The sequence below is a fragment of the Bactrocera oleae genome, chromosome 3 (assembly GCF_042242935.1).
Source record: "Bactrocera oleae isolate idBacOlea1 chromosome 3, idBacOlea1, whole genome shotgun sequence".
Taxonomy (NCBI): Eukaryota; Metazoa; Arthropoda; class Insecta; order Diptera; family Tephritidae; genus Bactrocera; species Bactrocera oleae.
Genome location: NC_091537.1, coordinates 74,174,805 through 74,191,217, shown reverse-complemented (window position 1 = coordinate 74,191,217; position 16,413 = coordinate 74,174,805). Strand labels below are relative to the sequence as shown.

Genomic DNA, 16,413 nt, shown 5'->3' with positions numbered 1-16,413 from the left:
TGGAAATCGGTGGAGTAGATCCAAAGATATGTGATTTACCTAAATGTGGGCGGTGCTACGCCCATTGTCGAATTTGGACACCAGCTTGTATAAAGACCTCTTGTGTCATCCTGGATGTAAAATTCAACGTTTCTGACGCGTTTAGTTATTGATTTGTCGCACTTTTATAACAAAACTGTTATTTCAGGAATGGTTGTAATAATCACAATCCGATTTCACCTATTTTGTAGTTGTCGTAGAAATTGTCTAAAGGATTTGTTCTATGCAAATTTGGGTGATATTGCTTGTTTGGCTGGGAAATATATTCAAAACCTATTAGGGGGTGAGGCTACGCCTATTTAAAAATTTTTCTTACTACAGTTTTGTATCATAAGTCTACCAAGTTTCATCAAGATATCTTAATTTTCACTCAAGTTATAGCTTACGCGGACGGACGGACGGACTGACTGACAGACATCCGGATTTCAACCAGTCTGGTCATGCTGATCATTTATAGTTACAAAAAACCGTTAGGTGAACAAAACTTTTATACTCTGTAGCAACATGTTGTAAGTATAAAAGAGATTGCCTAATAATTTAGGGTTCAAATAGATCTCGATAGGATTTCCCATCCAACTAATTCGTCAATTTTATTTAACAACGCTTCGAGTCAGTGGGAAACATGTTCAATGATATGATCTAATTCAACTTAATGGCTTGCATCATAAAACTTCACTATTTCCGTGTGGATAATGATTATGAATGCAGTGAACATGTCTCGCAAAACTAATCGGTTAATTACTCCGAAAGTAGTTCACGTGTGGCGCACCCTGAATAGGCCTTATCGCACATTATGTTTATGAATGATCATATATTTTGAAGATTTCTATGTTTTTGAAGATTTATCAAAAGACCTCAGCTCCAAAGAACTCAAACCATTTGTAAGCAACATTTCAATCAAATGTTTATTATCAATCACCTAAACCTTCGCATAACATCCAAAAGTCATTTAGTAGTGACTAAAAACTCTAACCAAATCATATCTTATTCTATCCTGATTATTACTATTGTATTGCCGGCTTCACATTACATGAATATGCTCGCCTAAGAATCAAATTTGTTAACTTATTCAAAAGATCATAATTTTTCTTATTGACATATCTGAGGTACATGTACTTGTCGTCATTTTAAATTTTATGCCGTGAACAGGGTATACGACTATGAAGTTTGCCACTAAGTTTGTAACCCTCAAAAGAAAATGTCGGAGACCCTATAAAATATACATATATGAAAATGAACAGCATGACGAGCTGAGTAGATTTAGCCATGTCCGTCTGTCTGTCTGTATATACGCGAGCTCGTTCCTCAGTTTTTGAGATAGCGATCTGAAATATTACAAGTGGCCTTTTCTCCCTAAAAAGCTGCTCATTTGTCGGAACCGCTGATATCGGATCATTATAGCATATAGCTGTCATACAAACTGATCGATCAGAATCAAGTTCCTGTAATGAATCTTTTGAATTTGTGAAGGGTATTATAGCTTCGGTGCACCCAAAGCTAACGTTTTTCTTGCTTTATCACATTCCATGCTATTTACATCATCTTATGCAATATTGAGTTTAAGCCTCTCTTGATTGTAGTGATCTCAGGCATGCTGACATTTTCAGTTCTCCCCAACTCATCAGCTATCATGTAATATAAATACGATCTTATGGCCGCCAAACCAGCCAAAATATTTGCAAGCTTGCAATTGTTGTTAGAATATCAGCAGTTCTGCTGGGCTACTTGAGAACATAGCTGTAAATACACTTGCTTTGCCTTGTACACCTTACATCTTTTCATGCCATATGTAAAACGGCCTGCATATACATTTATTTATATAAAATTGTATGTATGTATGCCTTTACGGTCATTTCGTTTTCTTCACGAACTGTTGTGGCTACTGTGAAGCTCTCTATATCAAACAAGTTTTCTGACACTTTGCACTGCTTGGCTTGGCTCAACTAAGTTTCGGTCAATGTTTGTGGTCGGCCGCTGTTGATACATATGAGAGTGTTTCCAAAGATTGCTGCTTAAGCAAAGAGACCACATAGAAAACTGCTGACATAAAATAAGCAACATCAATTATAGTAGACGATTGAGAGTATAGCATGTTGAAAATAAAAACACACAAATCTATTTACAAATAAATATGCTTACGAATTTAGAAATTTAACAAGGCGAAAAGTGATAAGCCTTGGGGTTTTGCTTTTTGTTTTGAGTCTTTACTTTGTCTCCCAGTGAAATATGCATTTGTTGCCGAAAGTTTTCAATTGGCTCGTTGGTCTAGGGGTATGATTTCCGCTTAGGGTGCGGGAGGTCCCGGGTTCAAATCCCGGACGAGCCCAAGCGTTTATATTTTATAAAAAAATATAATTTTTTTTTTTGGAAAAACAAAATATATAAAACAATAAAAATTATGTATTAAGTTTTATACTAAAGTGAATAGATTAGTTTATAACAGAGAAGACGAGAAAAATGCATATCATATGAAAATTTGTTTATGTATGCATCAACATCAATATTTACATATACTTTACAGCATTATTTTTCGGTTTTCAATAGATAGTAGTAGTAAACATCAATTTGAATTATTTTCCTTATTAAAATTGCTAACAGTTTTCTTAAAACTTGGTCACCTTCAAGTATCTACAAATACTAATAACTAGAAATGTGGCCCAAATCAAGTGTTGGCACCTGGCCTGTCGATGTTTAACTAACCATTTGGATACCACTGGCTCGTTGGTCTAGGGGTATGATTTCCGCTTAGGGTGCGGGAGGTCCCGGGTTCAAATCCCGGACGAGCCCAAGTTAAATACATTTTGGAACTCGCATCCAACATCTACTTTATTTTAAAGAATCGAAACAACACCTGAAAGCGTGAGGGAGTTGCGGTTACAATTAAATGATAAAGATTGATATTGATACTTTATAAAGGTTGAGAAGAGAAATGTTTATTCTATTTTATTTAGTATTAAATCATATTTTTCCGGGCTTAAATCCCGGACGAGCCCAAGATTTCAACTTTTTATCAAAACAACTTTGAGGATATGAATTTGGCACACATAATATTTCTTAGTTAGTAAGCTTTACTGTATTAGCTATTAATAATACGAGGTCTGCAGTTAAAATGAACAACAGTCGTGCTATTATTGGCACGTATTACGAAGAAAAAATGTCATCCATACAGTGACGTTCGAAGTCTGGTATAAAATAAAAATATGCATATAATCCTGGTAATTTTCCGTATCTCTGTAATTGTGCTCCATAAATTTCTTGTTATTTGCCTAACTCAGTATTTTACTCAATAGTCTACATTTATTATTCGCTAATAACATTATCAGCTTTTAAATACTGATTTCTTTAATGACCGTACACTAACGGTTTTCTTAGCTTGACTTGATTTATATGACAAGTTGTCGATTATTTATTTTTTTATTTCGCAGTAATCTATTGTGTAAACAAAATGTATTTTTATTGCCATAATAAAGAATTTAACGACTTTAAATTTATTATAATCTAGATTTGCGAAATTTATAAACTCATTGTGAGCATAAGCGTTAGGTTGTGACTAATAATTTATTTATTGAAAGGTAAAAATCACTGAAATACAATCCCATAAAAGATAATACTAGAAGAAGTATACAACTCTATGTATGTTTTTGTTTTAGCCCTTAACTTTATATTTGTTGTATGGTTATTATTGCGTTGTGTACCAAAACATTGTAAAACTTATATAAAGGTGAACAGAAAATATTTCGATTTGATGATTCCAGATATATAAATTTTTAACTCTGTCATATGAAAAACAATGCTTGCAAAAAGCTTTTGGCGGTAGAGCCATACATCTGCAGCAATATTATTAAAAAAAAAAACTCAGGTGACAATGCATGTGCTAACATATCTGAAGAAGAAATGGAAATTGAGGAAAAATCATGGAAACATTGCAACATGCAGCAAGCAACAAGGAATGGCTTGATGATGAGCATATATTAATAGACTCTAGTACTTGGCGACTCAAACTAAATTTTATGGATTGTCAGGAAAAAACACAAGAACAAAATTTCGGACATTGTTAATAAAATATGCGATGCGCTCGTATCTGCGGCCAAAAATCAGCAATTCAATCGGAAAACAGGTAAGAAACAAATATATTAAATATACAGCAGAGGAGCCCCAGAGTTATGTAATTATGGCGGTTTCACAAAGAAAGTATAGTAGTATATATAAACTTGCAGAGTGGTACCAGAACGCGGAATATTTCTTACGTATGATATCTGAAGTCTGCAAAAAAAACTTCAATTTAAGCTTCTAAAAATAATGAACTACGTGATAAAAATATAGTCCGCCTTATTTTAAATAAAGACTTAAAAGAAAATTTTTCTAATTATATCTCATCAAATACCTAAGTAGAGCTACAATTACGGAAAATAATATACATAACTGTTTTATTTATGTAATTTTTAATTATAAAATAAACTAACGCTTCCAAAAAATATTTTGTTTTAAGAAGTTTTAAAAACATTTCTGCAAGATTCGCATTTCTATAGAGCTGAATATGCTCAAGAAAGGTGGGTTAAAAAAACTGATGTTTTTTAAGCTTTGTACTCTGAAATATTGGTTGATAGACATCACTAAGAAATGCTCTCCTTTGTTTTTTGTTATTTTGGTTTTTTGAGTTTTCCTTTTATAGGCATTGATGTTTGACGATGAATATCTCGTAAACGCTTATTAACTTCATTGTCATGCTCACTGCAGTTCATAAATATCATTTGCAACGAATAGTACAGCTCCTACATGTAACTTACTTGTATAATGTCTAAACGAAAAATCAAGGTGTTGTCGTTAAGTGATAAACTGAAAATTATAAATGCATTTTAGTCGGGAAAATCAAGGTGTGAAATACGAAGTGAATTTGGCTTACCGGAATCTACCCATTATAATATTATAAAATTTAAAGACTCCTTACAGTCCCAGTGCTCTGAGGATTAGTAATCTAGAGCAGTAGTGAGAAGCCTCCATATGCGAGAATGTCATGGTCCCTTGAACTCTCTCTTAACCAGGTTTGACTGTACATACTTTTTTTTTAGTCAAAATATCACCACGCTACTTACAGCTTGGTATTCAAGCAAGCTATTGAAATTTTTGTTTAAATGTTGAGTCATAGATTAAAATAAAATTCTTTTCTTCTTTTCTTAAAAATTTTAGAAATATAAAATTTTACCATTTTTCGAAAATCGAATATTTTCGCTTATAACTTAATACATGAGATAATAAAATAACATATTTCTACCTTAGTCAACATCTAACATTTAGTCAACTTTCGAATATCGAAGGAATAGTTTCGAAACAAACTTCGAAAAAATGCGAAGTTTTGTTTTTACATATGACTAAATATCTAAAAGAAAATATTAATTTGCTTAGGTATTAAGAAAAAAGTTGCATTTTGCTCATATTGTATCAACTATAACTCAAAACTGCTTTGCAAATCGAATTCCTTCGTTCATACATTCATATTCAATAACGCTTTCGATATTGGATTACAAACGTTTGCGATAAAATAGTTTAAAAGATATATACTATCTAACTGAATCTAAAATCATAGTAAATAGTTCAAAAAAGTTCAAGTAGTTGAAAAGAGCAAACCTATTTCTATAACCTATGTATTATGTAAGAGGATTATTCTCGTACTCACCAAAATTTTCAACAATAAGTTTATTTTCATATAATTTTGACTTTTTCAACCGTTGCTTTGGTGAAGTGTCTAATGGCACCAGCTTTATTTTGTGTGGACTCTCTAACAACCTTATTGCTGCGCATTGAAAAATCATTAGTTGTCAATTAATCATTGCGAAAACATTAAACACGAGTGAAAAGCACGAAGCAAGTGGAAAAAATAGAAAAAAAAAGCTCAACAAATAATTAACTTAATACCCTATAATCGAGCAATTGCTTTTCAAGTAAAAGAAAACCAACAACGCTGAAAAATAAAAAGAAAGAGGAGTAAATCTATCAATCAATCAACAATGGCCAAATATGAGCTTAATTTTTCGGTAATTATGTAAGTGCATGAAATATTGCTAGCTTTGGAACGGCAAGTATGACCGGACATCAAGTAATCGTACGGTGGCTAGAAAGCCAAAGCCGCGCAGCGAATCAGAAAATAGAATTAGTTGTATAAAAAGGAAACAATTAATTTAAGCCTGTAGTAAAGTGAAGAGCAGCGCTGCAGTTTGTAGATTGTAAAAAATAGCTATGGGTAAAATGCTTGCAGCGACGAAAAACGTAAAAGGAAATCAATTTGTCCACTGTGCCTTTAATTTACTTTGTTTGTGTATGTGGTGAAAAATGTCATTAACAAGCGATTTTTCGTTGGCAGTTAAAAAGCAAACTCATTAAGTAATTAATCACCATGAAAATGTCAGTAAGACCAAGAAATTATGGCTTATTTGTGGGTAACAGTGATATAATGGCAGACATATTTCTAGCTTGCGATATATCGACGAGCGCCGAACGACAGACAAAAAGCTATAGCGGTAGATAAGAAAAGCAACTAATAGCATAACAATTTATATATGACTATATACTCGGTTATATACAAGTATTTATATATATACTTATGTATGTATGTAACTTTGTGAGTTCATAAGTGTTTAATATTTTTTCATGTCATCTACGAAAAATCATTTGCCATTTATTAACAACGTCAAAAATTTATAGAAAATTAATATTATTGAGAACCGCCAAAGTCGAAATAGGTAACCATCACTCAGCGTTAAAAATCATTTATCATCATCACATTAAAGCGTTTTAGGCATGAAACCGAAAAATTACTTTAACTTCACGCAAATGATACAGTATGTATATACATATGTACATGCAATCCTATAGCAAACATATATACCTATGGTATATACGAAATAGATATGATATAGGTATATACGGGTCTATCAGTGCGTATAGTGTGTATTTCACAGAGCTAACAGCATTTAGTCATAATTATTTTAACAGCACCAGGAAAATGTTTGAAATTACTAAAAATATATTAAATATGCTTACGTCAAGTTGTTGCAGTCAAAGATTACATATACCAGTACACTTAGAAAATACATACGAGTATATCGAAGAAAGTGTGTAATAAATATTCAAAACACAAAACCGCCAAAATTGAGTCATTCGTGACAATTAAATACCACAATGATTAATGGCAGTTGGAAATCGTTGTATTTTTCCATTTCTATTGTGATTTTCAAAATTCAAAAATATTTAAATGGAATTTGAGGCACGTTGGCTTAATTATATAAGAAATATATATATTTACGAGTATACTCGACACTAATTAACCAATAGCGCCTTTGGCGTGCACTATAACTGTTCTTTATTTAGATAAAACTGCTGTGCAACACTTTTTGCTCGGTTTTTGGACTTCGAAAGTTATGTATAATGATCATAATTTTCATATTTTGCTCAACTGAATATTGGTTTCAAACTTTCTCAATAAACTTCTTTTTACTGGAGAAGATGACAAGTTATAAGCTTGTTTATATTTCCTGATAAAAAAGTTTTCACAAAAATATCTTATATTATACGTTCACTTAATTTTGCTAATATTAACCGATACAAGCGGTATAAAACTAACCGGAAGTTTGAAATTCTTATACATGGTATATGGGGACTAGAGGATTTATTAACCAAATATTATATTATCAAGTTCTGGTATTACGGTGTACAAGTATTATTACCAGAAGAAGATGCTCTCTAAGTTTCTCATAGATTAACCAATATATAACAATTAATAAATTAATTTATAAAGGTATATTATATGGAGGCTTATAGAAGTATGATTTCACTTTGAACCATTTTAATAGCAAGGAAACACCATTATTAGAAAGATATTATATCTGAATTTTATTAAGATATATTAAATATTGACCGGTATGTGTGATATAAAGTAAACCGAAAGCTCGCAAATACATTGTATTTATTAGGTATATGGGGGTTAGGGGAAGAATTCATCAAATTTTACCCATTTTTGTCTTTAGGAAATGCTGTAATAAAAATATACACTCTGAATTTCAATATTAGGACTATATTGATTATAGGACAGATTGACCGCTATTTTCAGTCAAAAGTCAGCCGTAAGCACTGAGACCATTTATTAGGGATCTGGGGCTTGACTTCGCTTTTTTTTTAAATTATTTTCGAGAAAAACGAGTTAAAAATTTTTAGTCAAATTACGCCCAGCTGGTTTATATTACATTTTTATACCTTTAAAAATTACATTCTAAAATTTCAAATCGATATCTTAAATCGTTTACAAGTTACAGCCATTTGATGGGTAATCCGGTCCACCAGTCTATTTTTAAACGCGTTTTTCTCCAAACACACTTTTTCGAATTTGTTACATTTGTCATAATTCGAAATCAAATGATCCGATCATCATTTTTCTGCCTGTTCTGTATATACAAACCAAAATTTGGAGGAAATTCACCATTTTCTTTTTGTTAAATGTCGCCATTTTGTCAGAGTTTGATTTTTTTTTTTTTTGATTGGGTTTAATTTGTACGGATAATATCTTCTGGTTTAACGAGAACTTTTTGCTTTTAGGTTTCATCCACAGAGAAGGCCGGAATCACTGCAGCATTGGAAGACCCTTATTTTTTAGTACTAATCTACGTTTTCTGTTGCATTAAATTATAAAAAAAAGGATCGAGTTTTCAAATAAGTTTTAATGATTTTCATTTATTTTTTCTCAAGAGTTGCGGAAATTTGTATAAACTATTTACGTGTACATTCATGCCGAGATTATAGGTTAAAGTGAAGTCGTTTAAGCTATTCTGTTTTAACCTGTTAAGATTGTGGAAAGAGACTCTCAATGAGAACTCAGAACCTTATTTGGGAAACCTTTTTTTATACGTATAAAAGGAAGCAGAAAATCGTATGAGTTGGCTCGCTTTGACGTGACATACCATCAAAGGTTGCAATCGATGTTAGTAGAACGCCTCAGTTCTTTGAATCTCACCAATACAAAATGGTTTTTGGATAGTATTGAGACAGATCAAAAGGTTCTTACTATTAAGGAAGATGCTGAGCAACAGCATCATTTCGTGGAAGAAGCAGAAATCATTTCCCAAAAGTTCAAATGAATGCGATTGAGTTGACAGTTCTTGGCCGTATCGTTATCGCAGCGAAATGAGCTGCTCCCCTGCGGCCACACTCTTTGCTCGGATTTTCTATATGATTTTTCTGATGAAAATTTCGTCTTAGAGAAGCTTGTGCTAATTGACTGTCTCAGTTTTTTGCCAACAGGGTTTCAAAAGAGTGACATTATGAAATCATATTCAAAAGTTGCAACAAATTATTGTACAAAAAGATGCATATTCGACTTGAATCGAAGCATTTTAACTATGCTAAATAAAATCTTAAAATATATGTAAAAATAATAAACTTCTACCTAGACCTACCAGCACGATAAGATATGTATAAACCTTATCACTAATAATAGTTTGAGTAGTCGGCAATCGAAAAGTCATACGATATATATAAATTATGTTTACAAATTGTTTATTGTTTTCGATTGCTGCACGATATTGGCAAGGATGGATCGCCGGTTGATACCGACCCAGTAAATGTGAGTGTATTTACTGTTGAGTACAAATCAACGTTTAAGTAGAAATCTACGTGAACTACTGTAAAACGTGACTGGCGCTAAAAATCTTGCTCTGTTTAATATAATTTTGATTATAATTCTGAATGACGCTATTTGACATCGCGCGCTTGATTTGGGCAATATTACTTAAATTTTAAACTTGAATTTATTATGTTTATGAAGGAGCAGAATTATTATAATTTGTGGAAAAAAAAAACAATTTTTTTTAACATCTAGAGGCGGCCCACTCACTTTTAAAGTAAATTTCCAGTTAAAATTTTTTTTGGACCATCAATTTTTTTTTGTTTTAAACTCTTCACATTTATATACAAATTACCGAAATTGACGGTTTTTGACTCAACATTTATTTTAACGCTTAAGCAAAGCATGTTGTCGCTTAAGACTTTTTTTGAAACTCCAATAATGACCACAAATAATTTTTTTAAATTATTATTAAATTTTAATTGGCCAGAAAGAGGACTCTCCACAGCTTCTAGAACACTTAATCAAAAATTTTTACGAAATAAAAATTTTAACTAGATGTTAAAAAAAATTTTATTTTTCCAAAATATTTTTTTTATAATCTACAAATTTTACCCTCAGTCTAAGCAAGCCTATTTATTTTTTTTTCGCTCCAACTTAATATAAACATATGTGTCTATGTAAAAAAATATGCATGCCTTGCGTAGATAATGTCAAAATTTGATCCGCAAATTGGCTTGAATTAAACTTTTGATTGATCACCACTCGAGTAGACTCTTATCAGCTACAAACATTTATTTTATTATTTACTTAAACTTATGATTTCTTGGCTGCGTTTATAACCTCTGACGAATTTATAATTTATGATTCATAAACTAATAAAATTTATTTGCATACGCTGCTTATTCTGATTTGTGAGTGTCTGCTGGCGTAGATAAGCAGGGGTGAGAGTGTGAATTTCAAGATAAGCCAACTTTGATGTGTACTTCCTGTATTTTAAGTCACTCTTTGTAAATACTGATGAGCGTGTAAAGGAAATGTCATAAGTGTCACAGTTTTTATTACGTTTTACTGATTTTATTGCCACATTTGTAAACAAATTCATTCGTTCAAAGAAATAATTCAGTTATTATTTTAATGAAAAGAAATAAATTGGAAATAATTTTAATTTATAAAGATGCTTAAAAATGTCATGTGGTGGTTTTAAATAAACCCCCTACAAAAAATCTGCTTAAGCGTTCTATTTCTATTACCTACTAGATAGCAGAAGGCGTGAGATCCAAAGTGTTTCAACCTTGACTTCTACCTCTCAAAAGAGGCAGTCTAGAAGAAAGTTTTGAGATAATTCTACCTCGTCTCCTTCTAAACAACTTTGGCAAGTGGTAACCGGTTATACTAAAAGATTCGCATCTGCTAGTAGTTGAGCAAAAACGGACAGTGGAGCTCCGGCCTATCAGAGGTTTCGAGATGACAAGACGAAATGATTTTCCAAAGCTTGACAATTAGCCTTTGCTTAGGATCCGATAAATGGGATACAAATTGAGATATATTGAAGAAATATCCTATAGGAATCGGAAAATTGTCATGTCTAAAATAACATCAAATGCTATACCTCGTTCGGCTAGTGCCTTCCTGGAACTAGGATTAGCTGCAACTCTAGTACTAGTGATATGCTTTGCAACAAGACCAAGCTCAGCTCCCGTCTTTGAGCTGGCTGTCGTAGAACTCATTGAGAACGCTATCCTCTTTACGAAGCAAATAGTTCCCTTCGGCTTTTTTTGGAGAGCCAAATTCCTTTGGTGTTTTATTATTAGTGGTTTGGCATATGTTTTGGATTCGCGAGTGTAGAAGAAATCAGGACCAGCACTTGCTACCAAGTAAGGCTATCTTATTACGGAGGGCGCCACGTATCCGTAAGCTCCGTTCGAGACTGTGCTATTTAAGGGCCGCATGACACCTTGATCCAGCGCTGATTTGTACCTTCTACCATTGTAAGACTTCATATCTGAATGCTGTGCTATAGAGGAGCAACGAACATCTAAAATATAAAATCATACCTTAGCTTGATACTTCCTAGCTACAACTGGGACGAATTGTTTCCAGTCAGCCTCTGGCACAGTTGCGACAACAGTGTTATCTATTAACAGTCGGCACCCTTTTGCTGAGTTCTACTGACGCCAATCAAACGAATCATATTCTTCTATTTATAGCCACATACTTGCTTTTTAGATAATATATTCACTAATCTGTGTTGGAAAATTGATTACTTTTGCGCGCACCATGTTTGCAAAGCTATTTACATATAAGCTGTTTCCTTTCATTGACTGCAACTTGTCTCTTCGCCATAGCAACTCATCCTTCAACAACTTTTTTGCTTTTACTCGAAACGCTTTCAACACCTCATAGACTCATACGCTTATTCAGTACACTCATTCAGTCCGTCACGCAACAACTGCATCAGTCAAACCGATCAAGTGTGGGCCCGACAACAGCACCGTAACCGTCATCATTATTGAGGATATTATTCTGGAGGGGGACATTAGCAGCATGCACATAATTGCCACATCAAAAAATTAATGCATTCATACCTCCGGCACTGCGCTGAGTTATGGGCACTAGTCGCACAAGTTCGAAGGGTTGGGGTCGTGCCTCCTGCATGTCGAATGACATGGCAAGCGTGCATTCAATGCATCACACACGCATCCTAGATGCTCCAACCAGCACTCCATTATAAGTTTGCTTGCATAAATGTTTGCGTGTGAGTGTGCATATGTATGTGTTGTTGTTGTTGCATCGTGTGCATATACTTAAAATTTTGACCTTACATTTCAGGCAGCCATAAATTATACTCGAACAGCTGATGTTGCAGCTAATTAACAATTTTGTTATAAATTATACGATGAGCCACCCCTTGCTTAACTGGTTGCAGCATTACGTGCGCAACAACACTGTATTGCAGCCGAAGCTATAAAGTATAGATTATATCGCAGCATCGCATGGTATGACTTTATAGACCCCCGCCACTAAAAGACAACAGCAACAACAATGACATTCTAAGTGGCATTCATTCACCACAAGTAATTGTAGCTACAAAGATTAGTTGGAACGACATACATACATATATATGATGTGTTTGTGTTTGTGTGCGCATTATTAATGTACATGTGCACGTCCGCTTACACAAAATTAGGTTGAAAGGCACTGTGTGTTGTTGTAGCTTGCTCTATATTTTCTCTAATTTTATTTTTTTTAAGTGGATGATTTATGTCATACAACAGACCATATTCTATTTAATTCATGGATAATTTTCAATATTTTATGTTATAATTTTCGAGAAACTATAAAAAATAATTATTTTTTAGAGAAACCAACAAACTACGTTCTCTAAGGTTGTTCTTGAATAATTAAACAAAATAAGAATTCATGTAGTTATTAATAGAAATAAGCGATTTATTTATATTTTAACCAATCACGCAATTCTCAATCGTATTACTTCAGCGCTCTAGAAAGACTATTTAAATTACTTTGTCGTAGAAAGTAATTTAATATAACTTTTTACTTTGAGCATTCCAGCAGCCTCGATCCACTATACTTATTATTAGCTTTGGACATCAAAAATCTTGTATTATCTGAAAAAGGCAGATAAAACATTATTTGAGTGTCTTTCTCTATTTTTATCCAACCATATCATTTTTTCATTAGTTGTTTTCTACTTTTTTTTTAAGCAAAAATGATGCTGTTATCCAAAGACTAACTCCAGCTTCACAAAAGTCTTCGGATATTATCGACTTCCAGATTTCTGCGTAATATGTAATGATATTTTTCAACAAATATAGACATATTCGTAGCAGAAGTTTTGGAAATTCCTATAATTATACACATTTTACTCGAATGTCTTAAAAAATAACAATGATGATGGTATGATAAACGTATCTTCGACACTGTCAAAATGTATTTGGTCGACATTTTTCAAACAACCATTACACAAAGTTACGGTTTTGTCAGTTTAAAGGTTATTCCTTAAATCATTTGGGTTCGCTAACCGTATGATTTAATAAATGCCACCTAACTCCATTGTTGAAGTTGTAACTTCTTTTCTATTAAGAAACTAAACTTACCATATTTCCAAGTAAATTTTCTCTGTCAGCACAGCTCATTCGATAATTGCCGCTATATGTCATGTGTTATAAAAATGTTAAGTTCAAGCAGTCAAGGTGTCTTCGGTATGTAGAATGTTCTTATTCAAACACTCTCGATAATGAACATTAGGATTATTCACTATAGAACATCTAGTTACAACCTGCAGTATGCTCGCGACCATGTGAACTGGCAAATGAGAAATTGGAACAACGTTTTTTTCTCTGACGAGTCTCGGTTTTGCCTGTATGGTAACGACCGGAGACCTCGAGCTTGGCGTCGTACAGGTCAACGTTATGAACAACGTTTCATTCGTCCCGTAGTTGCTTACGGTGAAAGTTCGGTAATGGTTTGGGCTGCAATTTCACGGAATTCTCGAACTCCTTTAGTAATTGTTCGAGACAATCTCAATGCTAGGCGCTATATCGACCGAATATTGCGACCTCACGTCTTACCTCTATCAAGAAACAGGAGAGGATTTATTTTTATGCAAGATAATGCTAAGCTTCATACAGCCAATATTACACGCCGATTTTTTCAGAGAAACAACATTACATTGTTGAGGCATCCTGCAATGAGTGCTGACCTGAATCCCATAGAGCACGTCTGGGACATATTGGGCCGCCGATTGCGTCAAAATTATCCGAATCTGAATAAATTGCCAGCATTAGAGAACGCTTTGATAAGAATTTGGCGCCAGATCCCTCAACAAATGATCCGAAATTGCATTTCGAATATGCGACAAAGATTGCAAGCTGTAATTAGGAGAAAATGGCATTTTTTTGCTGTTTTTTTACGTTACCGTTTCAGGTGGAAAAAAATTTTTTTTCAATCAACCATAACAGATTTTTGTAGGAAATTTTGTGAAGAAAACGAGACCGCCCGTCTACTTTCCAGGCGACCAGTATTTTCAGAGATATCGGCCGTTGAGTGAAAAAGGATCCTTTTGCATTCAAAACTCGATATCTCGAAGACAAATGGTCGTATCTGACTTCTGCAAAAATCTAATTGAAGCTGAATTAACAGGCTATGCGACCTATACATTAGTTTAGCTCGAAAAATGTGTTTCATGCCCGTAGAGCGAAAACAAAAATGAAAAACATTTTGAAAATATTTTTTTCGTGCTTTATTCAAGAATTTCATGGCTACTGGGGCTCAACAAAATTTTTAACTAAAAAATTCTTAAACTAGAGTTTTCAAGCTTCAAAATCAAGGTTTTTTTATTTCCTGTACGACCATTTTTCACTGAAATACAGCCTGTTGAAAATTGGCAAAAAATTTGCAAAATTTGAACCTAGTAAAAAAAAGTCTACAATTTTAATTTATAGGTCATAAATTACTGAAAACAGTTTTCCATTTTGTGTTCATGTTTTCTTAAATATTAATATTGTAGTTAGTCGAATTTTTGACGTAAAGTAGTTCTTTAATTTCTTAATGAAACTAGAGAACTCAATCGGAACTCTACCAGTCTTATTCAGTTTTATAAACTGACTTTTTGTAGACCAGAAATTTATTATTTTGTAATAAAACATCGAATATGGCACACTTAAAATATGAGATTTTGCTAATCAATCTGACATAGAGCTTCAGGAAAGCAATTATGGTGAAAAACGATTTTAATTCGAATTGTAAGCGAAATCGATTTAGAGGGAGAAACGCCGCAATTTGTTACCATGTAAGAATTCCGTTATTTTCTTCTTTCTGTAGACCTAAAATCAAGTCCTACTCGAGGCGACGTATCAAGTGCTACTCGTCATTATGCCTCAGCTGATAAAGAAATTTGTGTAAGCTTTGTTGTTGTATTAGACTGCGTTTACACGAGAACTTTTTTGTCGAAGGGAGACGACGAGGAAAGACAAATGACAATGACGCTCGTACTTGGGTGGCACGCTTTGTGCTCTTGTTCATAACAGTTCGTTATTACGCAATACGGCATTCATTTTAATTTTTAAATTCTTTTCATGATTGCAATTACGCTCAGTTTCAAATAAATATTTACAAGTATGTTTGGAAATTTGAATATTATTATATATTTTTTGTATCTAAATATGCATAAATTCACATATGGTAAATGTTTTAGAAAAGTTTTAATAAGGAAAAAAATTATTTCATCAAAAATATATATGTGCACCATGTACATAAAGCGTTCAAGAATTTGTGAATGTGATATAAAAGGAAATGCAGAAAATGATTTGACTTAAATTGTTATACTCATATCGCTCATGATGCGATGATGCCGATAATGAGCGACAAACGACTTCTCGTCTGAACGCAGCCTTAGTGACTAGATTTGAGCAGCAGCAGTTGAAATACTCAATCATGTGTAAAGTCACAATCAAACGACGTTGTAACAACATTTGACAAGAACGCCCACATTAACGACAAACAAAATTGTCGGAGGAAATATGAGTCAGTGCAGAAATTTCAAAAAACACTTTCGTAATTGAAAATATATCAGAAACGAAATAAATCAAGTGGTTCCAACGCCTGCAGATTATTTTGTGTAGACAGACGTTTAGGGTAACATTTTTCGGATTATGCATTTTCTTACATACAAACATATGCAATACATGTCATGTATGATTTTGTCTCATTTTCTTTTTACATTCTTAAAGGTTGTAAGAACA

General features: G+C 33.2%; 2 non-coding genes across 2 annotated transcripts; both read left to right on the top strand.

The window, feature by feature from the left end:
• The first annotated feature begins 2,293 nt into the window (after positions 1-2,293).
• On the top strand, positions 2,294-2,365 carry TRNAP-AGG (transfer RNA proline (anticodon AGG)). The gene has a single exon. It is a non-coding gene; the product is annotated as a tRNA-Pro (tRNA).
• A 389-nt stretch (positions 2,366-2,754) lies between these two features.
• On the top strand, positions 2,755-2,826 carry TRNAP-AGG (transfer RNA proline (anticodon AGG)). Its single transcript has one exon. It is a non-coding gene; the product is annotated as a tRNA-Pro (tRNA).
• The last annotated feature ends 13,587 nt before the right edge of the window (positions 2,827-16,413 follow it).